Consider the following 21,810-nt stretch of genomic DNA (forward strand, 5'->3'; position numbering starts at 1 on the left):
CTACTAGTGCCATAGCTTCCTAATTGGCTTTCCTGCCTCCAATCTCTCTCTTTGCCTTCTTTTATTCCAACCCACTGTTCTCACTGTACAGATCTGATTATTTTTGCTGTTTAAGAAGCTCCAGTGGCTTGCTCTTGATTAGAATGAAAAACAAAATAAAATTCTCCATTTAGCTTTTTAAACCTTTCAGAATCAGTCTCCACTACCACTCTAGGCTACTTTCTGATGCTCTTTTTGTGTACTCTTGTGGTTGTTTGCATATTTCAGTTGTGTCTGACTGTTTTTGACCCCATTTGGGGTTTTCTTGGCAAAGATTCTGGAACAGTTTTCCATTTCCCTTCTAGTTCATTTGGTAGATGAGGAAACAGAGGCAAACAGAATTAAGTGATCTACTCGGGGTCACATATAGCTAGTAAGTGTGTGAAGCCAGATTTGAACTCATGAAGACAAATCTTCTGTGCTACCTAGCTGCCCCCCCCTTTTTAAAAAAATGACTTGACATTCCAGTAAAAATTGGCCTCCTTGCTGCTACCTTTTTCATCTCTTAATTCTGGACCTGACCCAGGCTTTACCTTGTAGAATCCCTGGCTTCCCAACTCAAGTCAAGTTTTCCTCCTCCTGGAGGAAAATGAATTCAGAATCTCCCCCCACCCCCAAATCTCTCAAAAGGCAATCATTTTGTATCTCCTTTGCATTTAATTTTCTATGCCCTTGTTTTCTCCCAATAGAATGTAAACTCCTTGAAGTTGTCATTTTTATCATTGTATTTCTAGTTCTTGGCACAGAATAGGTGCTAAATACATGTTTGATGAATGATCCTATCTGGAATGTGACCCTGAGCAGCCATAACTAAGGATAAAACATGTCTTAAATACATTATTTCTTTGGACCTTCAAGAACACCCTATAGGTATGGCAAGGATCATCTTCCTGATTCTATAGGGGAGAAAATTGGGGTTTAGAGAGATTAAGAGATTTGTTCAAGGTCAGAAAACTGGAGAGTGGTGGAACCAGATCTTCTCATTCCAAGTTTGATGCTACTTTGATGATGATTTCCTTTGTGCCATGATGCCCTTTCTAAACAAAATCAGTTATGTAAATGGAAGGCTATCTCTGAGTCTGTTTTATGAAAAAAAAGGGATGAGGGGTACTGACAAAATTCTGAAAAATATACTTAACGGGTAATGATATATTGTTGTTGTCATTCAACAAACTATGTCTGATTCTTGGGGATTTTCTGGGCAGAGATACTTGGGTGGTTTGCCATTTCCTTCATGAGCTCATTTTAAAGTTGAAGAAACTGAGGCAAACAGGGTTAAGTGACTTGCCCAGAGTCAGACAGCTATGAAGTGTTGGAGGCTGGATTTGAACTCATGTCTTCCTGATGCCAGGCCCAGCATTCTATCCACTTCATCACCTACTTGTTTCATATAGTGGGTCAGAAAAGAAAGTGAGGAGAAAATTAAATCTAGAGATACAGAACTGTGGAGCAGTGTGAAGATAACATGTTTCAGAAGACAATAGGATATCATTGTATAAATACTATTTACCCAAAATATCCTGCCCTGGCCACCACCCCTCTGTCTGTGTTGTCTTCATCTATGAGAATGTAAGCTTCTTGAGGGCAGGGACTTCTCTTCACTTCCCAGTGCTTAATACAATGGTCTGAACAGAGTGCTTCAAAAATGCTTTTTTATGCATTTAAGGACTCATGGATTTGGATTTGGAAGGTGTCAGACTAGTAATGGAGTCCAACCCTTCCATGGTAGAGAAGTGACAGACAATGCCCTAAGTTGGGCTTAGAAATATATGGGTTGGAATCCCACTTCAGATACTGATTAATTGTGTTTCTGGGCAAATCACTTATTTTCTCTGAGACTTTGTTTCTTCATCTTAAAAATGGGCATATAGTCAGGCAGTCAGGTGGTTCTGGATAGAGCACGGGGCTTCAAGTCAGGAAGACACTTACCAGCTATGTGACCCTGGGCAAGTCATTTAACCCAATTTGCCTCAGTTTCCTCATCTATCAAAAATTAACTGGAGAAGGAAATGGCAAACCTCTCCAGTTGGACACAATGGAAATAACAAAACAATGAAAATGGCAAGAATAATAATAGCACTATCCTCACAGGGTTTTTGTGAGGATCAAATGAGGAAAATATTTGTAAGTCACTTTGCAAATCATAAAGTGCTACATGAAGACTAGCTATTTTTATCCATGAAAGGTATAGTAGAAATGGTATTGAACTCAGAGTTAGAAGACTAGGTTATGATTTTTAGCTCTTCTACTACTACTTGTCTGTCTCTGAGCAAATCACATCACTTCTTTGTGGTCCATTTTAATCATTTGTAAAATGAAGAAACTAAGATAATGTCCAAAAGTCTCTTTAGATATAAAAACCCTAATTAATCCTATGATGCTAAATATAACAATATAATTATTTTCAACACATGCATGAGCACACTAGAAATGTCCAAATTTTAAGTATTTAGAATAATTATAACTTGTATTCATCAGTTCATAGTACGTGTAATAATGTCACAGAGTAATGTGACAGTTAGGCTCTGTCAGTATGGGTTATCCCAGATGTCTCAGAAAAAAAAAGCAACCCACAAAACTATCTTATTGGTCCATGAATAATAAAACATACTTGAATTTGCAGAGCCATTCTCATTTACATTTCTTGTTTCCGTGTTGCCAGGAGATATTTCAGAGAGGCAAAAAATGGAAATATAATTGGCTCACACGGAAAGATCATAGCACCCTTATATTTACCTTATTTCTGAAAGGTTCAACAGGATTTTCTTCATTATTTCAGAAATGATTTTATCTCTTTTCTTATCACCTGAAAACATTTGTCTGTTATTTCTTGGATATTCTAGAGATCAGCTGCCACCATCATCGTATTAGGGTACTTGTGTTTAAATTTAACTAATTAGGGACACATTATTGGCAGAATTTTGTTTTAAAACATGCCAAAAAAGCCACAGGCCTTAGCTATCTGTCAGTGACGCACTGGGAAGAAACATTCTGCTCTACTTCCTCCTTTCCAGATGCCAGTTAGGAGGGACTATGTGAATGAAATATGTGAAGTAGTTATGCTCTGTTGCATTTTCAAATGTTTCTACAATTGATGCTTACACTTCCTTTTCTCTCCCTCTCTTATTAACTCTCTGTAGTCTGGACTCCAAACTCATCGTTCAGTCAAAACTGCTCTTTCCAAATTTATCAAATATTTCTCAATTGTCAAATCTAGCAGCCTTTCCCTAATCTTTATCCTTCTTGACCACTCTCTAGCCTTTGACACCATTGTCACTCTTCTCATTGATGCTCTCTGCCTTTTAGGTTTTTGTGATATATTCCCTTCTTGTTTTCTTACTACCTACTTATCACTCCTTCTCAGCATCCTTTGTTGAATCCTTGTCTGGGTCAGGCTCTGCCCTGGTGGATACTCATCATTCTGTTCTCCCTCTTCAGTATTTCATTAGTTTTGATGGATCCAGTTCTAATCTCTTTGCTATTCATTATCAGATTTACTTATCTAGCCTTCACCTCTTTCTTGACCTTCAATCTAACATCTCCAATTGACTACCAGACATCTCAAACTGGATGTCTCATAGACATCTTAAGCTCAGCGTGTTAAAAAATAATCTTTTCCACCAAACTCTCCTCTCTTCCTAACTTTCCTTATACTACTGAGGACAACACTATCCTCTCAGCTTTCCAGGTTTACAACCTTGTCTCTTCTCTTTCATCTCCCTCTCCCATATCCAATCTGGTACCAAGTTTTGGCAATTCTACTGTGCACCACCTCTCAAATATACCTCCTTCTCTGACACTGCTACCATTCTTGTGCAGACTCCTTCGCATCTGAATTACTGAAGTCACCAGAGATTTAGCTTCCCTGCCTTAAGTCTTTCCCAATTCCAGTCCATTCTCTATTTAGCTGTCAAACTGATCTCCCTGAAATACAAGTCTGGCCATCCCTTTCCTTCCCCCATTCAATCAAGTTGAAGGGCTCTTTATCACCTTCAGGCTCAAAACTAAATCCCTCTATCTATCTAATTTTTCAATCCTTTTATCACCTAGCTCTTTCTAGTCTCCCTATGTAGTTGGTGATGGAATTGAAAGAGCATTAGTCAGAAAGACCCAAGTCCAAATCTGGCCTGAAATATTTACTAGCTGGATGATCCTGGGAAAGTCACTTAACCTCTGTTTGCCTCAATTTCCTCAGCTGTAAAATGGGGATAATTATGACATTGATGGTACCCAGTTGTTGAGAGGAGACAGTAATTATAAAAAGCACTTAGCATGGTACCTAGTACCTAGTAGGTGCTATGTAATGCATATCCCCCTTCCTCTACTCCTGTGCTTTTCACACCTCCCCCCAAATTTGTGATCTAGTGACAGTGATTTCCTTACTATTGTTTGAGGAGAATGCTTCATTTATGAACTCTGAGCATTTTCCCTGGCTGTTCTCCATTCCTGCATCTCTCTCCTTTTTTATCTCCTCCTCCTGACTTCTTTGACTTCCCTCAAGTTCTGGCTAAAGTCCCATTTTCTACCAGAAGCTTTTTCTGACCTCCCTTAACCTTAGTGCCTTCCTCCTATTGATTATCTCCCATTTATCTTGTATATATCTGGTTTGCATGTTGTCACCTCCATTAGCGTGAGTTCCTCAAGAGCAAGGCTTGCCTTTTGCTTTTCTCTGCATTCCAAGCACTTAGTCCAGTGCCCACACAGGACAGATATTTAATAAATGCTTGTTGCCTGACCGACTACTGGACAAACCTGACTCTGATGCAAGTTATGCCCTTGGATTAAAAGCACTGAAGACCCAAAGGGTCTCCAAATACAGTTATTACAAAGCAAATAAGCCAGAACAAATATAGTGTACCATAAATCTTCGCTAGAGCCCTAAGAGATGCAGAAATGGATGACTAAAATGGATGCCTAATGGCAAGATAAGTGAGCTGTTGTTTCAATATGTTAGTCATTATGTTTTGTTTATTACTGCAAAGTGGGGAGTTTTACAAGGCAGGTCATACTTTCTCAGACCTTTCGCCATTCTGTGAGCTTAACAGGGCAGTTTATAAGGTTCTCCACATTTCTGGCAGTAGGAACACAGAGCTTCATTTCCTTTATACCCTTTGGGATGACAACATCTAGTTTAGTTTGTACTGATCAATCAAGAGCATGGCTGTGGAGATGTTCCTGATCTTATCCCTTGAGGGTAGGATTTGTCTCATTTCACCTTGTATGTCCTGAGCTTAGCATAACGCCTCTGACATGTTCTGTCAAAGTTTATTGAATTGCATTAAAAAAAATTAGAGCCAGCTGTAAGTGGAATGTGCTGCCTCAAGTTTAAAAAGGCTCAATTGCCCCTTGTCAAGTGTGTTGTACTAGAGGATTGTTTTGGAGGGGTATGGTCTGGACAGGATAGTTGCTGGGTCTCCTTCCAATTCTTCTTCTTTTTTTAAATAAGTTCTTGCCTTCTGCCTTAGAATGGATAATATTGGTTCTAAGGAAGAACAGTGGTAAGGGCTAGGCAATTATGGTTAAGTGACTTGTCCAGGGTCACACTGCCAGGAAGTATCTGGGGCTAGATTTTTAACCCAGACCTCCCATCTCCATGCCTGCCTGCCTATCTACTGAACCATGTAACTGCCCCAGCCCTTCCCAATTCTAAGATAGTACAGTTCCAAGAATGAGAACATCACTTCCTTTTCTCATTGTTACCTTTTATTTTCTTAAAATTATTGTGAAGAGGGAGGCAACTAGGTAGCTCAGTGGATTGAGAACCAGATCTAGAAATGAGGGGTCTTGGGCTCAAATCTTCCCTTAGATACTTTCCAGCTGTGTGACCCCAGGCAAGTCATTTAACACTCATTCCCTAGCTCCTACTGACCTTCAGCCTTGGAACCAATACAAGGTACTGATTTTAAGATGGAAAGTGAAGAGTTTTAAAAAAATTACTATGAAGAAAATAATGGAATATGACTGGTATGAGAAAGTCAGAAAAATATGAACAGAGAGTAGATGAAACAAAACCAGGAAAAAATAATTGCAATGAGTCTATAAAGTAAATGAAAATAACACTCTAAGGCAGCCAAACTCTGATTAATTCTGAGAACTCTTGGTTCTGGGACCAAGTAAGGAAACTGTTTCTTCTCCTTAATAAACTATATATAGGGGGCAGTGGGGTGGATCTTTGGATTGAGAACTAGATGCAGAAACAGGAGGTCCTGGGATCAAATCTAGCCTCAGACACTTCCTAGCTGCATGACTCTGGGCAAGTCACTTAACCTCTATTGCCTAGCCCTTTCTGTGCTTCTACCTTGGAACCAATATGCAGTATTGACTCTAAGACAGAAGATAAATTTTTATTTTTTGAAATTTTAAAAAAATTTAAAAAAATTAAAAATAACAATAAAACAATCCAATAATATATAAAATATATTATACATAAAATATTAAAATATAAAAATAAAATTAAAAAACAAATAAAAACAATTTTAAAAAGTTAGAAAAATAACAATAAAATAAAATATGTACACATGTAGGCACGCAGGGCAATTAGGTGGTATAGTGGATAGAGTGCTGGGCTTAGAGTCAGGAAGACTGATCTTTCCAAGTTCAAATCTGACTTCAGACACTTACTAGCTATGTGATCTTGGACAAGTCACTTCACCCTGTTTGTCACAGTTTCCATATCTGAAAACTGAGGTGAAGAAGGAGACGGCAAACACTCCAGTATCTTTGCCAAGAAAACCCTAAATAAGGTCATGAAGAGTTGGATACAACTGAAAAAAAATACTAGTAGGCTACTGTGACTGATCACAGTATCATAGGATCATAGATGGAGCCAGAAAAGATCCTGGAGAGTATGTAGTATTACAAGGGACCCTTAGAACTTGGAGATCATTTAGCTCCACCCAACACCCCATTCTACGGATGAGAAAATTAAGGCCCAGAGAGTTTAAGTGACTTCTACAAGGTTGTTATGCCAGTCATTTTTGCCCATTTTCCTTTGTTACAAGGGAGGGTTGGATGGAAGATAGTTATATTAAGAAATGACTGGTATAAAACCATAAGACATCAATAAAAGAAAAAAAAATTAAAAGTATAAAGTTCAACAAAAATGTCTTTGCATAATAATAATTGAATTTTCTTGTTAGCTTTGCTTGGTGTATGTTCAAAGGATGTTCAGAAACTTATTATGAACCTTTTGGTTACCTTGATTGCACTTTGCTGCAGTATGGAATATCTCAGGAAATTGGAAGGATGGAGTTCTAGCTCCATTCATTACAGAGAAAAGAGGCTGCCTGGTAAGAGAGCTAGCTGAATGCCAGTTAATTGTGACCTGTGCATTTTGATAGTCCTTGGAACATCTGGCCCTATGTTGTAAGCAGATTAATCCAATGCTTTGCACTCTCCTTCTTTAAACAGATTAAAGGTTGCTTTTTAAATAACATAGTATGCCATTCAAAATACAAAAAGCTCAAATAACTGGTACGAAATAAACAACAAATTTCCATAAGGGGTCTTTTTGGGAGGATAATGACACCTTGTCTTTGTGTAATGCTTTACAGTTTACAAAGCACTTTCACACGTATTATCTCATTTTATCCTCACAACAGTCCTGTGAGGTTGGTAGGGAAGGTGCTAGTGTTTCCATTTTAAAGATGAGGAAAGTGAGGCTTATGGAAGCTAAACAAGGAATAGGCATAGTTTACAGTGGAAAAGAACATTGGCTTTGGAGTCAAAGAATCTAGGTTCAAGTCCTGCATCTGTCCTTTATTAATCGTGTGACCTTGGGCAAACTATAATCTCTTTGGGTATCAATTCACTCAATTGTTAATTGAAGGGATTGGACCAAATAGTGTCTAAAGTCCCTTCTAAGTCTATGATCTTATTACTAAACCACTGTCACATAGCAAATATGCAAAGGGACTGAGTCTTGAACTTTGGTCTTTTGATTCCAAGCCCCCAAATTTTGACTATATCAAGTTGTTTCTCCATAATTAGGTAAGTTTGAAAGATTTAAGACTGGGAGTTGTTTCTATCACAGTACTTAGCACAGTGCAGGGACATAAGAGCTGCCAATAAATGCTTATTGGCTAATTGTCTGACTTCTCTTATCTATCTTCTTCTGCAAGTGTTAAACTTGGAATGTCTTTCCAGACCAGTGAGCAAGACCTAGGATTCCTAACAAATGTAACCGTTGCTTGTTGTTGTTCATTCATTTTAGTTATGTCCTTCTCTTTGTGATCTCATTTGGGGTTTTCTTGGCAAAGGTATTGCCGTGGTTGGTTATTTCCTTCTCTAGTTCATTTTATAGATTAGGAGACTGAGGCAAACAGGGTTAAGCAACTTGTTGAGGGTCACATAGCTAGCAAATGTCTGAAGCTGCATTTGAACTCCTGGCTTCACGACTCCAGGTCTGGTGCTCTATCTACTTTGCCACCTAGATAATTACCAGCATTCCATTGCCTTTTCTCCATTAAGGAAAGTAGGAGGAATTAACCAAAGTTCTCTGAGATATTTTGTCATTTTCTGAAAACAAACAATTTCTTTCAATACAACTCTAATTCTACCTTTATTCCACAGAAGCCCTTTTCCAGATTCTTCAGGTACTAGAGCTTTCCTTTTTCAGATTAACTTTAATGTAATTTGATTTCAGATTAACTTTAATTAATATTAATAATAGCATGTGTCTTATATGTGCCTATTTATTTACATGTGTTCTCCCCATTAAAATGTGAACTCCTTGTACATGGGGACTATTTTTGCCTTCCTATATAACCTCAGAGCCTGGTATATAACAAGGCCTTCATATGCTTTTGTTGAAAGAATGAATTTTGTACTAGGCTATAGCTTGACTTTGCTCATGTATCCCTAACCTTTTGGTCTATGGAAAATTGAAAACCACTTGGAATATGTACCTTGTTAAGGAAAAAAAAATAATGATGATGATGATGATGATGAACATGATCATGATGATGATGACTGCTAACATTTATATAGCAGTTCACCTGAAAGTAGAGCTACATCAGGAGGACATCTACATTACATTCATTACAGCCATAAAACTACATTTATCTTATAATGCTGCAGTACCAATCACTCATTTATACACGTCAGCCTTACTTGCCTATTCTGTATGCTTTCCTAAATATATTTTCAGACTCAGGTTATTTTGCAAAATGTCCTAAGGGGTTTGACTAAAGTATCTAGTTTTATAGCAAACCAGGGTATTTATGCCATTCTCAATAAAGAAAAGTTAGTATGTGGGAGAGGTGGTGTTCTTGGCAATTGCCAAGGACTTTGTCATTGACTTGATTCTCCTCACCACCTCTTATTGTTCATTGTATACATGAGATTGTGACACTGGGATTATTATCGGCATTAATACTTCACACTCGTGTCTGAGTTCATCATTAAAGAGTTTTAAAGTATTTAAAAAGTAAAGGTCTTCTTTAAAAAGACAATAAATTTGAGGCAGGACAGCATTTTTCTTCAGTTTTCTGTGACTCTAAACACTCATTTTAAGGGGTTCCCTCACTTGGGATTTAAAACATCGAAGAGCCAAATCTTTATGGACAAACAACACTATTTATTTAATATGCAATTTGCCCCTTCCTGGTTAATCTTTTAACTTAGTAAACTGAATTTATTATGCTCCTTAGCTTGTTTTTTGACATCTTTCAAACTCTGGCTCCTATCTACCTTTCCAGAATTACTTCAAATCATTGCCCATCAATTCAGTTAACACGTCCAATTTCCAGAACTTGATATTCCGTTTCCTCACTCTATACCATTGCAGAGACTTGCTCCATCTCCAGAATCCACTCCATCCTCATCTTTACCTCTTAGCATCATTAGTTTCCTTCAAGTCTCATTTCAGGAGCTAATTCCTTGAGAAGTATTTCCTAAGATCCCTAATAATTTACATGCATTTCCCCCTTCAAAATATCTTGCATTTACTTATCTGTGTAAATGTCATATTTTCTAGTAAAGTATAAGTTTCCTGAAGGCAGGCACTGTTCTTCATTTCTGTCTTTCTTTTCTTAAAAACCTAGTGAGCATAGCACCTTACATGTACTAGACATTTAACCAATGTTTATTGAATTGAGTCTAATTGAAATTAATGGAATCTGTTTGAGATGATTGATCTCCTTCTAAAAAGATGGCTTAACACCAGTGCTATTAACTTGACTCACTGGTCACATATCCAGTATCTTTCAAAATGCAAGCTAAAAATTGAATTGTCCCTGACAAGAATAAATCCTCTGTTGACCATATGGATGTTTGGCTTTTATCTTGAGACACATTGATTTTGCCTCATTATCTTAGCTTACAAAGCTCCCAATGCTATTAGTGGTCATAAAAAGTCTCCATGTAGATGTTTCTATTCAGAATAAAAGATTTTAAAAGTGCTGACTAGGTCTGGGAAATGCTGAAAAATAGTTTATTCAGGCACCCAGTGAGTGATAAAAAGGGATTTTGCAAGTTAATCTATTTGGTGTAAACAGCTTTTATTATAAAAAAAATCAAACAAACCTTGGTTTTTCTGAATTGTAAATCTTTTTTCATGGGTTCCAATATATATAAACTTTTCATATTGAGTCACTAAACTGGTGTTACCTAGTGGTCTAGGTTAGTGGGTCTCAACGTGTAGTCTGGGGATAATCTAGATCTTTTCAGAGTGGGGATCTGAGGTAAAAAATACATCATAGTAATACAATGACATTTTAAATTTAGAATATAGTAAATATTGGTACATAGGATCAACATAAATAAAAGCTCTTTGAGTGGGAGTGGACCTCAATATTTTTTCAGTGTAAGGGATCCTGAGTTGGATCCCTCAAAGTTGGAGAATCACTTGTCAAAGAATTCCATTTCCCATGGGACATCCAGTCCATTTGTGAAGATATTGAAGCTGGTAACATGCTTTATTGCATAATACTGGAAAATTATTGAATCGAAAGCTTCATTAATGTTCAGGTCATTCTTAAATAATTATCATTTAGCAATTAGTGAAGAGAAATGAATGGCATTTTGATTATAAGTGCTGTAGTTGCTCCATTAAAAGAAACTTCATCATCTTGCTAAATATCTCTAACTTGGTCTATTGTGCTTTCTCTTAGAAGGACAGGAATGAATAAGTGAACCCAATACCTGAGTTAATTTAAAGCCATTTAAAAGAATGCCAACACAGTGAAGATGGCATTAGACTGAAGCATCTATTAAAGTTTTAAATATCTTCATTTTTAGGAGAGGAGATTTGGATCTTTGATTCCATTGGTACTGTAAACCCCTTCAGTTAAGGAGACTGGCCTAACATGCGCAATTTTAGTGTTAGAGAATTGCCTGGATTATTAAATGGTTAAGTGACTTGCTCAGATTCATACAACTAGTATGTGTCAGTCTAGGAGCTCAACTAAGGTCTTATTGACTTGACAGGGATTTGAGTACTCTGACTCTCTTTATGATACTATGCTCTCAAACTTAGGGAAAATAACAAGTCAAGAATAATAAACCTACTATGTTTCAGGTATTATACTAAATGCTAGTGAAAAAAAGAAAGGCAAAAGACAGTCCCTGTCCTTGAGGAATTTATAACCTAATGGAGAAGTAACCAGAAAACAAATGTATACAAAAAATTATATTCAAGATAAATAGTAAATACTTAACAAAGTGGGGCACTAGAATTAAGAGAGGTTGGAAAGGCTTCCTGTAGAAAGTTGGATTTTAGCTGGGACTTGAAGGAAGCTTAAGGGAGTCAGAAGGTAGAGAGGAGGGAGAATATTCTAGAGAATGAGGACAACTACATAAAATGCCTGGAGTTGGGAGATGAAGTCTATTTGAGGAAGAGCAAGGAGGTCAGTGTCATTGGATCAAAGAGTACCTAGAGGATTGAAGGTATAAGACTGGAAATATGAAGATTGGGGCTTGGTTATGAAATACTTTGAACACCAAATAGAGGATTTTGTATCTGATCTTGGAGGTGATGTGGAGCCACTGGAATTTACTGAATGTGTGTGTGTGTGTGTGTATGTGTGATACTGGTCTTACTAGTCAGTAAGGAAATTACTTTGGGAAGTAGGAAAATCACTTTAGGAAAATCACTTTGATAGTTGAATGGAGAATGGAATGGAGTTGGGAGAAATAATTTATCAGGTTAATATATGAGTACTGATTGCCCATTTGGATTTTAGAGTTACACACCTGAATGAAATGTCTCCAAGGTCACATAGTATTGGGTGTAGAGTTTAGATTCAAACGTAAGTTTCCTAGTTCTCTATCCTCTTCTTGATCTTGTTTATAAGCTCTCTCTCATCCAAAACTAATTTCTCCATCTCGAAGACACCTGAGGGGCCCGCTAACTATAAGCTGAATGCAAAAATGATCTTACTACATTATCAAATATGCCTTAGAGATTTAGAGAATTAAACATCCAAATAAAAGCAAAGGATACTTGAGAAATACCACTGTGTGTGTGTGAATGGTATTCTCTCAATCTATTTGTATTTATGATTAATGTAGAAAAAATGAATTTTAAAAATATTTTAGTCAATTTAACCTTATAATCTGGTTTTTCATTCAAATGTGGTTACTAAATTGCAATATTCGTAGGTCAATAAGTCAATCTTGTTTCCTTAGTTTACCCCAACAATGTAATTGGAATAAGAATAATTATGATGATAACATTTACCAAATACTTTAAGGTTTGCAAAGCATTTTACAGATCTCATTTAATCTTCCCAACAACCTTATGAGGTACTACTATTATCTCCATTTTATAGATGAAAACCTCTGAGGCTGAGAGATTAGCAACTTGCCAAGCCTGTAAGACAGACAATGAATCCTACTTATTTGTCTAGCTCAAATTTGCCTAGAAGTGATAATGATAAGCACACATTGAATGAGATATTTTATATAGTTATTAAGTGATACACCTTAAAATCTTAGTATGGGAGTTAGAAAATATGGACTCTAGATTTGTATTGATTTATCATTATTTTCACTTGTAAACACATAAAACACCAAATCTATGCTCTGAAAATTTATTCCTTGTATCTTAGAAACTAGAATCTATTGAAATTTAAAGAAGGGTATTAATAACATCCTTATCCTTTGATAACATTCTCTTTTCAAATTAGTGTTTATAGGTATAATAATAATAATAATAATAATAATAATAATAATAATGAATAATGATGAGAAGAGGGGATCTTCTGGTGTAGGAACCAGGGAGACCTTGTTTCAAATTCTTTCTCTGATATGTGTGACCATGAGCAAGTTACTTATCTCCTCTTAGACTGTTATCATTTCTTTAAGACTACAAATTATTGAGAGGGGTTCTAATCTGTCCTGGCAAAGGTAGTTTCTAAGCTTGGAATCACAGTACTTTTATGTATCATCATCATCATCATCATCATCATCATCATCATCATCGTTATTTAAGTGTCTCTTTTCTGTGTCAAGATAAAAATCAAACAGAGAAGAGAGAATGTATATTCTTGCTTATTGAAAGTAAGTTTGATTTTTATTCTTATCAAAATTCTACAGCAAAACAACAAAAGAGCTATGTTGAATGACCACCTAAAAAAGAGGAGGTGATTATAAAGGATTTCCATAGTTTCATTAAGAACAAGCCATACTAGATGAATTTTACTCCCTTTTTTGAAGTTATTAAATTAGTAGGTAGGTGAATGCTATAAATAGACTTTACTTACTCTTGCATAAAATGTTTGATAATGTATATCCAAATATCCTTGAGGTGAAAATAGAGGAATGTGGATAAAACTGGTCAAGTGGCCAATTACTCAAAGAATAATCAATAGCTATTCAAAGTCAACATAGCAAGAAGTCACTTGATGAAGTATTGTAGGCATCAGTACTTGGCCTGTGCTGTTTAACATTTTTAACAATGACTTTGATAAAGGCATGAGACTTAGATGTCATGCTAATCAAATTTGAAGATAATGAGGGAGGGAAGATAAGAGGGATAGCCAACACAGTATTAAATGGAGTCATGATCCAAAAAAAAATTGATAGAGGGGAGCATTGGGTTGAACAGAATATAATGAATTTCAATAAGGAAAACAAACCCATGTTTCACAAATACAAAATGGAGGAGACATGGTAAGATGGACATTTATTAAATCTCTAGGGGTTTTATAAGCTCAGTGTGAGTTGATGGCAGTATATGACAGCCAAAAAGTTCATGTGATCCAAAGTTGCATCAGGAAAGGCACACCTTCCAGGAAAAGGCAGGATACTCCTTCTGTACTTATCCTTACCAGAACAGATAGGGAATGTTGTATCAAGCAATAGGCATGACAGTTTGAGAAGGACATTGATAAAATACAGGGTATCTAGAGGAAGGCAAATGGGTTGGTAAAAGACCTTGAGTCCATATCATATGAGGAGCAGATAAAAGATTGAGCATATTTAGTCTAAAGAAGAGAATATTTAGGGGGACATGCTAGCTGCTGTCTCCAAATATTTGAGTTTGCTTGTAGAAAAAGAATATATATATATGTATATGTATATATATATACATATATATATATATGTGATGGGGACTTGATGGCTATGTTATAATGGCAACTGCTTTTTCAGTATAGTTTGGACTGGATGGTTGCTGAGGTTCCTCCAAGCTATAAGATTCTGTGATTCTGCTAGATTATTATTTTCAATGTATTTGGAAAAGTACCAGGGCTTTTGCTGGAGTCTTGAACTTGTTTTCCCTTGACAACACTATAATCTAATTGAGTGACCTTTGACAAGCAATTTAATCTATTTCCCTTGATTTAAAATTGATAATAATATTACATGTTTTACTGGAATACCTAAAGGATTACTTGGATAAATGAGCTCTACAGAATATACACGACAAAAGATGACTAAATACAAATTTTAAAACAATAAGGGGAGAGGAAAACATATCTAGTCAAAATTATTTCACAGCATCTGCAGCTTATGGAAGTGAGCCCACATAGGAAAACTCTAGTGTATTTATGGTGTCATTAGCAGACAAATATTGGGTACACTCAGTATTAAGAGATGAGCAAAAACCAATTTGCCCTCTTTCATTTTGAAACTATTCTCCCCCCCCCCCATTTAGTCTTTTCCCCACTCCTGAACAAGTTTGTTTTCACAGAAAACTGGTGACCTTTCTGGGTCTGTGCAATAGATTTCGACATGGACATATTTCTGAATGTGAAAATGACATTGCCCTTTTCTGAAGGCTTATTATGAAGAAAGATCTCATTAGCTACATGCCAGGGATGCTCTACTTGAAAGTCTGGGGGCTCTGCAAACTGTTGTTAAGTGAGGGGCTCATGTAGACTACAAGAGACAAGCAAGGCAATCAGTCTGAAAAGAAACTTTCCCAAACTTGTTGAGGTAGGGGGAGACAAATACAAGTACAAAACAAAACATTTATTATTCATGACAGGCAGCTTCAATTTCCTAAAAGGAAATGTCAGGGGGAAAATGTTTAAGTGGCATGATCTTCCCTTGAGGGAAAAGCCTGCTTCAATTAAGAAAAATTCTGTTAAATCATAAGCATTTGCTTCCTGGTTTCTTGCAAAAGTTTTAGTAGGATGCCTGGAGAAAAAGCAGCATAGCACATTTTATTTCATATGCCTTTCCTGATCTTTCTTCCATTCCCATTTCCCCTTGCTAGAACTTTCCTTCTGAGATAATTCCCCATTTACCTACCCTGTATACATCTTGTATACACACATAGTAGTTTATTTACTATTTACCCTATTAGAATGTGAGCTCCTTAATGGCAGGAGGTATGTTTCTGGCTTTCTTTGTGTCCAGAGTAGGATTACTTAGCACAGTGCTTGGCACTAACATACTTAGTAAATGCTGGTTGACTGATCTACTACTCCCCAAACAACTCAGTTCCTGGGATGAACACTATTAATGGTAACACAAGAAATCCTCAAATAAATTCATCTAGTTCTCAATCATTCAGGAGCTTATTATTCAGATTGTGGATTATTTAGAATTTTTTCTTCCTCTTTGCTTCATTCTTTTCCCCATCAGAATTTTCACTAGAGTCAGAGGAGAGAAGGGTAAGATGATCAAGTTCAAATCAGTAAGATTTTTCATATTGGTCTTCTGCAAAAAAGAAAGGAAAGTTGTCACATGCACTATGGTCACAAAATGTTTGCCCTACATCATCTCATTTTATTCTCACAATAAAGATGCCTATGTGTGTGGCACAAAGATTGTTGTTTTCATTTCAGAGAAGAGCCAAGTGAGGATAAGAAAGAGAGGAAATAAAGGGCCTTCTCAAGATTAGACAGCTAGTAAATTGATAGAAGAGAGGTCTTCTGATTTGAAGTCCCAACTTCTTTCCTCTAGATCACCTAGATGAAGAGCAGGGTCATAGAACAAGAAAATTGGAAGGATGGGGAAGGGAAGGCTATAAGAGCAAAACAAAAGTCAGATGAATTCTTATCTTTCAGATACTTCCCATAAACTCTGCAGAGGTCAACAACTATAGTTTCTCAGAAAGAAATGGCTCCTTCAACTTGAACTTTCTACTTCTGACAAGAAAGCCAACATAGAGGAGATAGCTAGCTACTTAGGTGAAGGGAGTCTTATTAAGAAGTAATCTTCATAAATTGGATGATGAAAACTTCTGGGTCTGAGTATGGAGAGTGGCCTGAGGAATGAAATAACTATAAAAAGTTCGATGTCATGAAGAAGCAGCCCAAGAAATAGGTGGGTCTCTCAAGGGCTGAGAGAGCAATAATGAAAACAATATCATTTGAAAACAACCTTTCGAGCCCTAAATAATTAAATGAATTGCCTTTGGCATTCTTGGATAGACAGGTAGAGACTTAGGCCTTAAGTGCAATCAAAAACTTCTTGGCAACTAACACTAACATGCTTTTTGGAAAGAGTGGAACTTTTTAATGTTCTCTAAGGACAGTGCTAAATCAGTCAGAGATGAAGGAACTTAGGAGCCTTGTGTACTCTCACAGTGACTGGAGAGTGATACACAGAACTCAGATGTATGACTTGGCTGAGAAGATGGGAAAACGTTGTCAGGCTTTCAGATTGAGAACTTGCCTGGACCCCTAAGACGCTTTATTTATATTTGTAGAGCACTTTCTCCTTGAGAATTTCAAGACCCTTAACCAGCATATAAATGTTACCACACAGAGTCATGTTACACATGGAAAATCTGAGGATGTTTGTTTATATGTGAAAAATGAAATGGAGAATGTGAGGTAATTATCTGTATAATTTAAGCTAAAAACATTTTTCCTCTGTTATTTGACTTGTTCAATTAACATTATGTTTGGGGTTGGAGTTATTAAACTGTCCACATAATTGCCTCAATTTCCCTCTTTACTTTGTGTGAAAAAAGCCAGGCAATGAAACATTTCTAAAATCTAGACCTAGAAGAGATCTAAGAGATCCTCTAGTCCAATGTCCTAAGTTTGTAGTTGAGGTAATTCAGGTTCAAAGACATGAAGGGCTTACCCAAAGTTCCTTAGGGAATGAGGCCAGATGGGATTCAAACAGGATTTTTTCTTATTCCAAGTTCCCGTGCTCTTTGCATTGACCCATATTGCCTACAGGATGTCAGTGGGGAGTTCTGGATGTGGGTGCTTAGTCATTCACATGAACTGTTTGATCCTATTTACAGGCCTAAGTAGCATTAAATAGCATGGGAGAAATAATGTTTTAGCCTTTTGTGTATAATTTGAGTTCTATTACAGACTGAATTAACCATTAAACATACTGAGCCTCAGTTTCTTTATCTATGCAATGGAACTGATAATACTGGTTCTGAGAACCTTAAAGTTGGTTTTGAAACTGCTTTTCCTTTTACTTATTCTTAGCACAGCCCTTGGTACATAGTAAGTGCAGCTGGTGGCCCAGTGGATAGAATCCTGGAGCATCAGAGTTGGGACCCTGCATCCAAATCCAGCCTCAGGCACTTAGCAATTCTGGGTGACCCACTCCTTGCCTGCTCCAATTCCCTTGTATGTAAAATTAGGACAAAAACAGAATAAAATAAAGTAATATTTGTAAAGTTCTTTGCAAACCTTAAAATATCATATAAATGTTAGCTATTATTATTCCTTATTGATTGTAATAAAATCCTATACAAATATCATTGCCAAGACATAGGCAAGTTCCATGGAATTACAGACCTGAAAAGAAGTCTTAGACCCCATCTAGTCCGCCTTCTCCATTTCACTATCAGATACTTGAAGCATAGAAAAAATGAAATCACTCATGTAATAGGACAGAGATAATTAGTGGCAGGATCAGAACTATCCATCAATCAGTGAATCAACAAGAATTTGGTAATTGGCCACTATGTGGCTGGTACCATGTGAGATGGCATGGATGGAAGTATAAAGAATAAAATAATCCCTCCTAAAAAAGAACTTAGATTTTAATAGAGGAGATAAAAAGTACATATATATGTGAGTTTCAAAATTAATATCCAATATCTTAAGTATTATATTTAATTATATTTATTAACAATAACTAACATAAAAAAACTAGAGCGAAAAGTCACCTTTCTCAGCCTGCACATGAGAGAAGAAAGAGCAAGAGGGAGGAGTTTTAAAACTTATAAACAATTTCTTGAAGACACAAATGTGGGGGAAGGGAAAAGGATACTGGGAGATGAAAGGAATTTTGGGGAATGTAGTCCAAAGGTTCAAAAATTTCTAACTATACATATAAATATACATAGCACACATATTATAAGGTTAATATTAGTTAAAAATAGGGTAGTCTGGGATGGAAGACACTAGCAGGTGAGCGTATCAGGAAAGGTTTCATTAAAAAGATGGTGCCTATTTGGAAAACAATATGGGAGAGATTAGGTTTAGATCAACATCTCACACCCTACACCAAGATAAATTTAGAATGGGTGAATGACTTGAATATAAAGAGAGAAACTATAAATAAGTTAAGTGAACACAAAATAGTATACCTGTCAGATCTCTGGGAAAGGAAAGATTTTAAAACCAAGCAAGAGTTAGAGAAAATTACAAAATGTAAATTAAATGGTTTTGATTATATTAAGCTAAAAAGCTTTTGTACAAACAAAAACAATGTAGTCAAAATCAGAAGGGAAACAACAAATTGGGAAAAAATCTTTATAACAAAAAACTCTGACAGGGGTCTAATTACTCAAATATACAAGGAGTTAAAGCAATTGTATAAGAAATCAAGCCATTCCCCAATTGATAAATGGGCAAGAGACATGAATAGGCAATTTTCAGGTAAAGAAATCAGAAGTATCAATAAGCACATGAGAAGGTATTCTAAATCTCTAATAATTAGAGAAATGCAAATCAAAACAACTCTGAGGTATCACCTCACACCTAGCAGATTGGCTAAAATGAAAGAAGGGGAGAGTAATGAATGCTGGAGGGGATGTGGCAAAATTGGGACATTAATGCATTGCTGGTGGAGTTGTGAACTGATCCAGCCATTCTGGCTGGCAATTTGGAATCATGCTCAAAGGGCTATAAAAGAATGCCTGCCCTTTGATCCAGCCATACCATTGTTGGGTTTGTACCTCAAAGAGATCATTGATCAACAGACTTGTATGAAAATATTTATAGCTGCGCTTTTTGTGGTGGCAAAGAACTGGAAAATAAGGGTATGTCTTTCAATTGGGGAATGGCTGAACAAATTGTGGTATCTGCTGGTGATGGAATACTATTGCGCTCAAAGGAATAATAAACTAGAGGAATTCCATGTGAACTGGAAAGACCTCCAGGAACTGATGCAGAGTGAAAGGAGCAGAGCCAGAAGAACATTGTACACAGAGACTGATACACTGTGGTAAAATCGAATGTAATGGACTTCTGTACCAGCAGCAATGCAATGACTCAGGACAGCTCTGAGGGATTTATGGTAAAGAACGCTACCCACATTCAGAGGAAGGACTGCAGGAGAGGAAACATAAGAAAAACAACTGCTTGAACACGTGGGTTGAGGCGGACATGATTGGGAATGTAGACTCGAAACTACCACACCAATGCAACTATCAACAATTTGGAAATAGGTCTTGATCAAGGACACATGTTAAAACCAGTGGAAATGTGCATTGGCCATGGGTGGGGGGAAAGCAGGGGTTGAAGGGGAAAGTAGGAGCATGAATCATGTAACCATGTTAAAAATGATTATTAATAAATGTTTAAAAAAAAAAGATGGTGCCTAAGCTGCATCTTTAAGGAGGAGAGAGTGTCTTTGGGAACAGAGGTCTTGACTTCTAGCCCAATGCAACCTCCCATTATAGCAAGTTGCCTCTGTGATCCATCATCCCCCCCAACCTCTCTCATTTGAGTCCCTTATACCAGTTCCAAGGAAGAAGAGTACTATTATTCCCAAAATAAATTTTGAAACAAAATAAATAACAGTAAAGCTACTTAGCATCAAATTCTTCAATTGAGACTGAAGGGAAGAAATTGAAATATTAGGAACACTGAGATGTACCCATTTATTTTAGTACAGCATTGATGTATTTGCTTTCCTATTGAACTGACAGGACTCAGAAAATGAGCTGGGCCCAGGGCCCAGGATTGAACAAGAGCTAAAGAGAGTGGGGAGCAGGCTGGATGGCATCGGGAAACTGTAATTTTTTAAATGACTCCAAGCATCTCCCTGAGACAAAGGCCCATATTTTTAATATCCGTATTCTTCTAGAGATGGCATAGAGTCATGAATCATGGAATAGCCCAGTTTCTTAAGAAAGGTTGGTCACCCAAAGGGCAAAGGAGGGGCTCATAATGGGCATGAGGAGGTGGCAACATTTTACCAATTAAGAGTTGCATAAGAGCAAAGAAGGATATCATCCAAGAAATTTATAAGTGTAGATAAGGTGAGATGTTCTTATGGAAAGAGGATCCTTGGTCAACAACTGATTGTCAATAGATGACCAGTCTCTCATGGCCAACTCACAAGCTCGTTTGTTCTTATTTATGCAACGTCAGGAGATCTAGAGGAAAAGCCTTTTTTAGAAGGGGTGAATATATGTGGAGGATTTATGAGAGGACATGAATAAGAGTCAAACAGGATGAGAAATCATGGATAGGTTGCAATCTGCACTATTGGACAGAATATCCACAATAATGAGATCACAAATCCACTAAAGAACTGAGATACTTAGCCACCTTTCAGCATTCACTGAGCATGAAAACATAACTTTTGACAGACTTGACTCACCTTGGATAATATGCATTCAGGCATCAGCTTCCTGCTTACAGACCTGGCTTTCTTTTTTTTTTTCCTACATAGATCTGTAATTGCATCTGGTGAGCATTGCCAAGTATTTGAAAAAAAGATCCCTACAACCAGATTGCAGTATTTTCCTAAGCTATAAAACACTTACTGAGGACATTCAAAATAAAATCCAAAAATTACATTCTGGAAAGGGGTTAATAAAAATTAATGAGAACAGAATTGGATAACCAAGTCAAATGTATTGAAAAAAATATTTTTCATTTTGGGATTGGTAAACACAGGCAGCAGATGACATTCACGTGGAAGGGCAGAATATTAGCAGGATGGCATCTGGTTTTTAATTTGGTATGAAGTAAGGATGCCATTCTTTCTGGAAATCCCACTCAGGGAAAGGGGAACATTCCGTATTGAGGCAGTCCTGTCTAAAAAATCTCTCTGTGCCCAGAATTTTATTCTTGTTTCTCTGCTTTGCTTCATGGCCTTCCTTCCTTCCTTCCTTCCTTCCTTCCTTCCTTCCTTCCTTCCTTCCTTCCTTCCTTCCTTCCTTCCTTC

The 21,810-nt window shown here is 36.8% G+C and overlaps 1 protein-coding gene across 1 annotated transcript in view; it reads right to left on the reverse strand.

Moving 5' to 3' along the window:
- The window catches only part of KCNB2 (potassium voltage-gated channel subfamily B member 2), a 463,030-nt gene that overhangs the window by 180,797 nt on the left and 260,423 nt on the right, over window positions 1–21,810 (reverse strand). The gene's annotated exons all lie outside the window — the stretch shown is intronic.

The sequence above is a fragment of the Gracilinanus agilis genome, chromosome 1 (assembly GCF_016433145.1).
Source record: "Gracilinanus agilis isolate LMUSP501 chromosome 1, AgileGrace, whole genome shotgun sequence".
Lineage (NCBI taxonomy): Eukaryota > Metazoa > Chordata > Mammalia > Didelphimorphia > Didelphidae > Gracilinanus > Gracilinanus agilis.